At 41.2% G+C, this 8,175-nt stretch overlaps 1 long non-coding RNA gene across 4 annotated transcripts; it reads right to left on the reverse strand.

The window, feature by feature from the left end:
• Positions 1–549: 549 nt before the first annotated feature.
• LOC112150864 lies at positions 550–6,907 on the reverse strand. 4 transcript variants are annotated; one of them, XR_002920024.2, is made up of 4 exons: positions 4,787–6,907; positions 3,137–3,221; positions 688–3,034; positions 550–618 (listed from the first exon to the last, which is right to left on the reverse strand). It is a non-coding gene; the product is annotated as an uncharacterized LOC112150864 (long non-coding RNA). The 4 variants fall into 4 exon arrangements; XR_002920025.2 differs by having other exon boundaries at positions 688–1,866; positions 2,453–3,221; XR_004947697.1 differs by lacking the exon at positions 3,137–3,221 and having other exon boundaries at positions 688–1,691.
• Positions 6,908–8,175: the final 1,268 nt, after the last annotated feature.

Raw genomic sequence — 8,175 nt, forward strand, 5'->3', positions numbered from 1 at the left:
GCTGGAGCTTAGTGGGTAAAATTGTCCTGTAAACAAAAGTTCCAGGCCCAAATCAGCTGTGCTTACTTTTGTTAAACTTTCAAGATAAAACATTTACACATATTTTACCATTTATTGTGGGCTTAAAAGTCATAGAATATACTGATATAGTTATAAGATGTCTGGTGGGTATTTACCAAAATACTGACATATGAAGCAAAAAGAACAAAAACAGAAAAACCCCTCAGCTATTTGAATATATGATAAGTAGATTTACATTGTCACAATATATATATATATGTGAGTGTGTGTGTAATATAATGTAGTTAGACATTTTAGAGCGAAAGAGACCAAGGACTATAATAAAGGCCAAGAAGAAAGTGGCAAACCATAAACCATGATTACACATGGACAAAGTTGTTTTTAAAATTTTGATTTGATTTATTTCAAACATGTAAAATGCTACAAAAAAAAGGACTTAAAAAAATCAATGCATTCATCTTTCATAACTGAAAAGTCACAAACCACATTCTGTTAGGAAATAGGAAGGACAACCCAAACAGAGCAAACCCAGGTCACAATTAAGGTGTTTATTAGGGAGGTAGAATTAATCAGTGGCCGCCAGATGCACAGGTGAGCCTGAAAGTCAGATAAACAGAGTTATTTAGAGATCCTGGTTCCACGCTTGGGGTGATGATGATCTCTTACTTAGAACTCCAGAAGCAGACGTGAGAGAACAGCCTTTGAAGCGTCCGAGTGCAGGGCGGATGGTGTCAGGAATGATGGAAGCTTCCCCCACTGCTGCTGTGTGCAGGAGGAGAATCCACTGGAGGGTGAAGACCAGTGTTGGGGCAGCTTTACTCCGTGTTGAGATAAGGGATCTGGAAACGTCACGCCTCTTCAGGATGGAAACGGAGGAAGAAAAACCAGGGGAGAAAAACTCCAGACAGGGGACAGGCTTAAACTCGTTACCAGGGCAGAAAAGGGTCAAAAACATGAAAAGACTAAAAGTGCAAGGTTTGTTACTAGCTGGAACGTGACTGATTCAACGAACTGGCAGTGAAGAGGTGAAAGTGAGGATCTTAAATAGTGTGAACACCAACTGGAGCGCAATGAGAACTTAATTAACACAGGTGAATGAAATTAGAGTGGAGGAAGGGAGGGGTGAAGGAGCAGAGCAGAACCATGACAAATTCAATACATACACGTTTGAAAACAAGATCGGCAGAAGCAAACACTTATTTAAGCCTATTCCTTTATGTATTTTTCCAGTAACTCAAATAATTCACAGTATATAAATCTAAACAAAACAATACAATATTCAGTAACTTTAAATTTTTCCCCTTTTTACTCATAAATTCTATACATTGTTATCTACAATCACCATTTCACAATCATAGATTGTTTAAATCATAATTTCATTATTCTTCACAAAGCTATTTTCTTGTGCTTCCTTTCTGCAGGTCAACAGAGGTACGTTTTCAATGTTGTGCAGCCTTATCTTCTGAAACACAAAAACAACCAATGACAAGTTGGAATGATGGTTGTCGATGCCAAACTGTGTCCCCGCTATTGGTCTCCAAGCAGAAAAACGTCCTCTGTTCCAATCTCCTCCAGGTCGGTGTGTGTGACTGTTGACACCTTTGGAGCTGCTTTGTTGAAGCCTGATGAATCCCCCTCTCTGCAGCTCTCAGCACGTCATTGGGTTTAATCTGGGTAACAGCATACAAGGGAGATTTTAATGTCCAGGGTCATTCTGTTTTGATGTTAAAACAGAAATACATCATTAGGGCTCATGCTGAGGGGGTGAGGTTGAAGTCTCATCCTGAGAGGGCACTGACAGGCTCTCTTCAGCTCTTCTGGAGGTAGATGTGGCCCTGCCCTTTTCTGGATAAAATGGAGAAGCATAATCATTTATATATATGTGACAGTGATAATGGTGTGAGCTTTTCATGTTTGCAGTGCAAGTTTCTTATCTTCTGGGTTCCTGCATGCTCCTTAAACACATTATAAAAGAGGTCAATCTTATTTTCTTCATTCTTCTTATTATTCCCATTTTATTCCATTGTTCCTATTTACTTCATCCTTCACATTTATTAGAACCTTTTGTCAACAAAATAAAATTTCACATTTCTTTTGATAATGAACCAAAGCTGCTGAAATTGTGAGTCAGCCAGACCTTCAGTTGTTTGTATTTTTAAATCTCTGAGGTTGGATGGCCATGAGAGATATCTAATACCAGTAATATTTGTTTTACTTCTACAGCAGCATTATTGTGTCAGTTGTAATCTAAGTTATTGTTATGGAATATATTATTTAAAAAGTCTCAGTTACCCTTCATAGCTAGGTGAACACCAACACTAGATATAGCCTATAGCTGACATTAGCTGACTGAGTTCGCTGGTGTACATAACAGTGCAGGGATATTACAGCCTATTCCAAAAATATAACCGATAAAAACGTTCAAACTTACTTGTGAAAAGTGATCCCCCGAGCCCTGCTTTCAATAGTCCACCGATTTGAATGAGAATGTTCACTCCACTCAATGCTCATGCTTCTTTTCCTGCGCCCCAGCAGCCAATGCAGCATCTACTCTCTATTATATCTATGGTTAAAATGATGTTTTCTGTACCTGCAATAAACAGTTTTGGGCCGAGGGCTGATTCAAGATGGCGGTGAGTCCACGCGCATTTTACCGGATCTCCAAGCAATTAATAACAATTTCAAGAAGCCAGCTAATATTTATGGAATTATTGGAACACTGAACAAATTAACTTGTATTAAGACCAATTATTTACAAAAACTAAGCTTTGAGCATAGTGCTAGCTTGGGGACATCAATTAATTTCCAGGCTAATGCTACCAACGAAACTTTTCACAGAAAAAATGAGCAGCCACGGAAAAAAGAAGATAACAAGCGAAAGTTGAGAGCCCCTGATACATCGAAGAATAAAACAAGTGAGCATGAGCTCATATGAAAGAAGGCAATATGGAGTTGACGCCTCTCCCAGACATTCCTATCAAGAGGAGCTGATGGGATTGATGTTGCACACCGGCTGGGAAGACAAGACGGCAAGAAGACCCGAGGAATCATCACTCTGTTCGCCTACCGCTCTGTTCGAGATGAGATCTGGAGAAATGCCAAAAACAACACCTACCTGCGAGAAAACAAGCTTCACTTTGGTGAAGATCTGTCCAAAGAAGACAAGGAGGTCAGAGCTGCTCTTTGGCCTGTTGTGGAAACTGCAGGTAAAAATGGAAAGAGGGCCGACTTTGTGGGAGGCAAAGCTAATGTGGAGGGAAAAGAAGTTCATCTGGAGACTGGACAATGAGAAACTAACAGAAGAAAGAGTTCACCAGAATGTGACAACTTGTTCTTTATATAGGTAATTACATACTATCTCAATTTAATGAGTGGTAAACATGTTTAAGTTAACTCATTTCATTTTGAAATATTTCATATTAAAAACAAAAAAGGTTCTGATATATTTGTTCTTTAGGCTTCAGTTATTTTTAGGAGTCGGTTTGAATGGTTGTCATCTTAAAATATTAATTTATATATTTATTTTTTTAACTTGTCCTGTCCAGCAGCTGAGCAAACAGATGCGGGCTGAGAGCTTCTAGTGTTGGGCAGATTTTACTGTCACAACAGTATTATTTATTGAGTATAAACCCCTGTTGTATTTAATACTAAATTTTATTTATATTGATTATGTTTTGTTTTTGTTTTGTTGGACCGGACAGAAAAGAAGAAGAGGGAGGGGGTGAAAGAGGGGGGTTTAGAGAAAAAGAAGATGGCAACAGAGGGAAACAACATCATAAAACATCCAGGTCTAAATAGTAAACTAGATTCGGCGGGGCCCGTCTACAGTCACACTCTGTAGTTACACACACACTTGTTGGTTGAGACAGTCTCCACATCTAAACTAGTCGAAATGTACAAAATATAACTGCAGCTCACACACTTAATCATACAGATGGACACAAATAAAGCCTTTCATTCTGTCACACATACTATTAGTGCAAAGGTGAGCTGACACCTGTGCTCAGGTGAGTACCTATGGTTTCCTAATGTGGATAAAGATGGAATGTACACAGGGGGAGAGCATCCCGCAATCCCCACACCAAGACCACCCGCTGGGGCGGCAGCAGCCTGGACACCACCCCCCAACACCCGACATGGTTCCGCGGAGAGAATCCGCCCGCCGGGCAATTCCGACAAACACCCAGACCAAGGAACGCGGGACCGCCGCAGAGACCCCCCACACCCAAGAGCAGAAAGGCACAGGAACACAGAGAGTGCAGGCCCAAGCCCAGCCAGAGGAGCAGCTCCCCCACCGCGGCAGGAGGGCAAACCCCCGGAGAGCCCCCCAACCCCAGAAGAGCAGCCCACCACCACCCAGCAACGCTGAGCATCCCCACGCCCCACCCCAGGTACAATCTGATGGTGTGCTCGGCTACTGTTGTCCTTCCTGGGGTGTTGCTCTACAGGGAAGGCACCTCCTGAAAAACCTTGAGTAGAGTTGCAAGATTCTTCCATTCTGGTGTTAAGGCTTCTTTTGGCTCTTTCTCATTTACAACCCCCTTCTCTGGTTGTTCTACCACTAGTGCAGCTTTCACCGGCTGAGTGACTGGCTCTTTCCATTCTTTAGGAAGGTTCACGTTATCTATTTGTTTTTTCTTCTTCTTCTCAGGATGCACTATTTCATATGTAACTAGACTTAATTTTCTAGTCACCATGTATGGCTCTTGCAACTTGGTCAGCAGTTTACTAGTGGAGGATGGTAACAGAAGAAGAACTTTCTCACCTGGATGGTTCTCGCGATGGCGTGTCAGTTGATTATATCAGGTTCTCTGCATTTTCTGAGCTTTCTGCAGATGCAGCTCAGCTTCTTCTCTGTAGCTTTGCGGTCGCTCCCTCATCTCCAGTATGAACACGATACTCCTTCCTTCTTCCCAAGTGTCCAACAATGTCCACTGCCAACCTCCAGAAGGGAGTAGGAATGATGGGGAGTGGTTGCAGGAGAGTCCTGTCAGACTTAGAGAGATAGCAGTTTTTTGACAGATAGGACAAGTAGCACAGAACGTTTGCACATCAAAGTACATACAAGGCCAATAGAATCAAGAACTAATGCGCATGTATGTTTTGTGTTGACTGAGGTGTCCAGCCCAAGGGAAGGTGTGTGCTAAATGCATTACCAATGATCTAGCTTTTAGCAATAACTATGCGGTTTTTTTTCCATCACGAAGAACACAAGGCACATTCCTGTCAAAAATAGAGTACTCTTTACCCATTTGAATTGCATTGGTCTCATCTGTAACCTTTGAAAACAGACTTTTCAGTGTATCGTCATTTTCCTGAAACTCACTAATGTCAGCTGGAGCTTCCCACATTTTGTTAATTAATAAACCATCAGTATCAGAACCTGTGATGTTTGAATGCTTCTCAAAACAACGTTGACTTTTTGTTTTTCTAAGCATTTGGAAAGTCTGCCAGCACCTCGATTTGAGCGGTGAGGCGCAAAATTTAAATACCTGAAGTTTGACGGGTCGCTGGGTCCCATTAGCCAATCAGAAAATCCGCTGTGGCCACAGGGCTTTTCCAGCGACCCAATCAGCGGTTAGAATGCTAATCTAAAACGGGGGTTTATGTCCTGTCACAGCGCGCAGTTATCTGGTTGGAGCCGGACAGCCTCCTGGACCAGAGGGGATTGTTTTGCCCTTGCTTTACTCAGAAATGCAAGTGCACAGAAAAAAAGGTTTACTGCCTGCAGAACTTGAAACCAAATGTAATTTAGGACATTTTCTGGAGCTTTCAGTCTTCAGCCTGAACAACCCGACCGTCTGTGTGACCCGAGTTCCTGCTAAAAACTGTGCAGGGAAAGAAAGATTGTCCCCTTGTGACTATCAACTCATCTGTCCTGTGAGGTCAAAGTAATGAAAGTTGTGTAAACTGACACAATGCAGATGCACTCTTGGATTTACGCACAATAGTGCACTCATAGATGCATCTACAAAAAGAGACAACAGTGGTGTTGTAAAAACAGGCCTGGGAATGGAACAATCCAATCATATGTCAATAGGATTTGATCTGGGATGAGGCTGGCAGATCCAGATTCCAGGCTGGATCCGGGTCTGAAAAGAAACTCATGACTTTCACTTGTGGATCTTCTGGATGATCCAAAATACTCTTTTCACGCCGACGCCAGACAAAATGGCGAAAGGGCCGTGAATGTGATACTGTTAATGTTTTAGACCTGAACTGTATTTTCATTTCCTGTCTTAGATCGTTCACAGATCTAAATACAAATTTGAATAATCCTCCAATATTGGATGTTCTATTCAAAATAATCAACCTTTCATTTGAGGAGAAATTATTTCTGCTCTGTGTACAGCGATAGGAAGAGTTCATGTCAGAAGCAGGGGAGAGGAGGGCGTTTAAAGCACAATCTCCTGATTAGTAGCTGTGTCCTACTTAACACATGAGGAAGGAGGGGAGTTCTGGGACAGCTTCCAGACTGACCCCCGATGAAGGCCCACTGATATTCCTTCTCCATGGAATCACCAAGCTCCTCCCACAAACTAGTGTTTTCCTCCACAACAGTCCGGGCTGCAGCTCGCTTTGACTGCTGGTACCTGACAGCTTCCTCAGGAGTCCCACAAGCCTGCCAGTCTCCAACGGACTCCTCCTTCAGCTTGATGGTGACTGTTACCCTGGTGTTGACCACCAGGTGCAGGGATTTCCACCCTGCAGGTCAACAGCACCACTGGAAGTTGTTGTTAACCCAGAACACGACCAATCTGATATGAAAGGTCTGTTAATGGTTAACGTGATGATTGTTCTTTGGGTTTATGTTGGATGAGATTTCTGACAAAACCCTCTGCATTTACCCGGACTTGGGACCGGCTCAAGAAGACACTGAATAGTGCCCCTTGTGGTTGCATTATTTTGCCAAAAAGAGTCATTTGATGAAACCAAATGACTTTTTTTGTTTATTTTTTTATTTTATTTATTTATTTATTTTTTAAGCATATCTTTCCCTTTAACACTGGAAGAGATCTACCACCCTAACTGTTTTCCAGATCTCCAAGCCCTGCCAGCTGCTGATTAAAGTTCAATCATTCTGAACACACCTGGTTCAGGTAATCAGCAGCAAGAGGTGCAGGGAGGGCTAGAAAACAGGCAGGGTGGTAGATCTTGAGGACCAGGAATGAGCAGGCCTGGCATAAACGGTCAAACAGTTACAGTAGTTCAAAGAACATATGTCATTTTTAAGTGTTATTAACAATATTTCTGGTGTTTAAAGGGTTAAGAATGGAATGATCATATTCTAAACATTTATGGATATAGACACCACAATCATTTGATTTAAAAATGTAAAAAAAAAAATATACATTTGTCATCATGTTTTAATTTTAGCTAAGTTCAGTGCACATGGCGTAAAAAAAGAAAGCTCAAACTATATAAAAAAAAGTTTTGCCTAAATTACCAAACTAATTAACTATGATAAGCTTAAACTGAATATAAAATCAACTTTTAAAAATAAAGAACCGACGTATCTTTGAGGGAAATAGTAAGAGTTACCTTAAACTCAAAGGTACACATTGTAAACTTTAAAAAGAAACAATAAAACTTAAGCAAATACAAGAATAAAACATTCTACATTTAAAACTTGAACTAAAAAGGGATGCAATGATTCATTTTCATCACGGTGTAACATACGATTCGGTTTTCAATTGACAATTGTGCCACCCCAGTAGCAGAACAGTTTTGGGATCCTACAATGTTTCTGTTTATTCTTTTAACTTTTTACCAAAATCCACTCATATCAGAACTGAAGTCGAGTGCAATACATTCATGGACGAGGTCAGGTAGGGGTTGATCACCCACCTCATATGAAGAGGATGATGCTTTGTCATAAACATAAACAACTGTTTCTATCTTAAGATTTGTTCTCTCTCTCTGTTCAAACCAAACATTGGTGTGGGCTTCCTCTTCAAATTCTTGTGGGTAATAGATGCTATCTGTGTTGATAAAACTCCAGTTTTCTGGAATTTCTTGTCCATCCACACTCATCTGTTGAGAGTTTGAGGGAGCCACTTTAGACATTGGAAGTACATGAGATGTTTGGTCCTGCAGCAAAGGCTGAGGATTATAAACTTCTAGTCTGAGCCTTTTGCTGGAAGGATGATCTTG

This window comes from Oryzias melastigma, linkage group LG4, assembly GCF_002922805.2.
Source record: "Oryzias melastigma strain HK-1 linkage group LG4, ASM292280v2, whole genome shotgun sequence".
Taxonomy (NCBI): Eukaryota; Metazoa; Chordata; class Actinopteri; order Beloniformes; family Adrianichthyidae; genus Oryzias; species Oryzias melastigma.